The sequence below is a fragment of the Macrobrachium nipponense genome, chromosome 23, assembly GCF_015104395.2.
Source record: "Macrobrachium nipponense isolate FS-2020 chromosome 23, ASM1510439v2, whole genome shotgun sequence".
NCBI lineage: Eukaryota > Metazoa > Arthropoda > Malacostraca > Decapoda > Palaemonidae > Macrobrachium > Macrobrachium nipponense.
Genome location: NC_061090.1, coordinates 59,783,940 through 59,786,439, shown reverse-complemented (window position 1 = coordinate 59,786,439; position 2,500 = coordinate 59,783,940).

Below are 2,500 nucleotides of genomic sequence, written 5' to 3'. Positions count from 1 at the left end.
GTACAATGCCCTGATGCTGATATGAGCGTCTAGATATCGCCTTATCACACCTTTTGCTAAACACAATTTCTTGTAGATGCGAGGAGGACCTTTCATCTTGGCTGGAGTAGTTTTCTACGTGCCATTCTTCTTAACAAGCCTTTAGTAGAACGGGTGAAGCTTTTATGCCTTTTTAGCAGCATTATCAGTCCATATTTTGCGCCTAATAACGTTTTTTCCTCCTTTTACCTGCCGTAGCTAGCGTTCAAATTCATCAGTAGTAGGCTAGCTAGTTGGAAACCACTGTTTAGCGATGGTGCTAGCACTGTCTACAAAACTGACTAGGTTAGCACCCTTGACAACACAAATGGCGATTCTACCGGCACACAATGATGCATCATCACATTCTACATCACCATCACTGCCTTAATAATGCACTCACTCCTCATCTGAAGGGTCACTGTCACACCTAAATCGTTCCTCATCTTCTTACACCACTAGGTAGGCCTAGCCAGCAAACTTTCCCTTCTCTTGAATATCACTGTTTTTATCTTTGTCTTTACCTGTCAGGGCACTGCCTTGGCCAGTAACAACACTATCATCATGATTTGTCACCGGAAAACGCTCATAATCGACACTATCACCATCATCTGGACACCATACATCATCCAAAATAGTTTCACCTCAACTGTAGAAGCCATCGTCAAACAGAGACACGCCCCCTTTTTCTATTTTTTTCGCACTTTTCAAGAACGCTCAGGCCACACCGACCATTCCTATACAATCTACGTCGTCTTAACTCATTATAGCGGTAATATTAACGCTAGACGTCAGATAATCCCGATTTTATAAGCGATAAAGGCCTTTATTTACACGATACTCCCCGCACGCCTGTCACTCACGCAACAATAACAAAGCCGCTGATTGGCCGAAGTCTTTCGAGTGGCGGTAGTTTCTATATAACGGCCCTCCACATTTTCTCTTTTCGGAGAAAATTGCCTGACGTTCAGAGCGATTTTCGACCGTAATGGAGGTGTTCCATGGCATTATTCTTCATGCCACCTCTTCCTCGGATAATCGTATCTGTACTGCAGGTATTTATCTACATAATAATAATAATAATAATAATAATAATAATAATAATAATAATAATAATAATAATAATAATAACGTCTGTGACATTAAAAAATATCACTGACATAACTAGGACGTACAATCAAAACCATTCACATAAACATATATTATATAGTGAATAATAAACTAAGTAAAAAAAAAAAAAAAAAAAAAAAAAAAAGAGAGCCTTAGTGTCTCCGGCGCAATCGAGATTTCTGTACAGCGGTCTCGGTATAATGCTATATGAGCGACGGCCCATGAAACTTTAACCACAGCCTAGCTGTGGCCTGGCCTATATATCGTTACCAGACGCACGATCATGGCTAACTTTGACCCTAAATGAAATAGATTCTACTGTGGCTAGAGGGCTGCAATTTGGTATGTTTGATGAATGCAGGGTGGATGACCAACATACCAATTTGCAGCCCTCTAGCCTCAGTAGGTTTTAGCCTATATAGTTACCAGAAGAGCGATATTGTTTAACTTTTTAAACCTGAAATAGAATAAACATTGCTGAGGCTAGAGGGCTACAATTTGATATGATTGATGATTGGAGGGTGGGTGAGCAACTTAGCAATTTGCAGCCCTCTAGGGTCAGTAGGATTTTAGCCTATATAGCTACCGGACGCATGATTATTGCTAACTTTGACTTTAAGTAAAATAAACACTGCTGAGGCTAGAGAGCTGCAATTTGGTATGATTGATGATTGGAGGGTGGATGATTAACATACCAATTTGCAGCCCTCTAGCCTCAGTAGTTTTTAAGATCTGAGGGCGGACAGAAAAATGTGCGGATGGACACACAATGTCGGAACATTAGTTTTCTTTTCAAAGAACTAAAAAAAAAAAAAAAAAAGGAACTTTGAAAAATATATATAAGAAGACACAGAAAGGACAACCACTCAGGAATTTTAAAGCAGGATATTAAAAATACAATAGTGCCCACTTTGATTTCGTGGAAGGGACTTAACGTTGCCATATTGTGCGCTGGATAAAAGGTATACGCTGGACACTGCATGTCAGTGTCCAATATATTTCAAAAGAACAATTACTCTCTCTTTTATTTTTTTTGTAGATGTACCTGAATTCCGACACGTAAATGCAAGAGTTGGAAGTCTCTAATAACTGACAATCAATTGGTCAAACAAATTCACTCTCCGCTCACACTGTTATTATTAGGAGTTATAAGACCAAAAGGGTATTTATTATATATTACTTTTTCTTTTTTTTTCTTTTTCTTCTTGTCACGAACCGTGACGTGGAAATATATGAGCTTCTTTGTACTTTCAAAATACGTTTTTTTTAATGATTTGTGATTTTGTAAATACTGATCAAGGTAGAAGTTATATCAAGGTATATCATATGCATTTAATTTTGAAAATTTTTATTTTTCAAAATATGTCTTTTT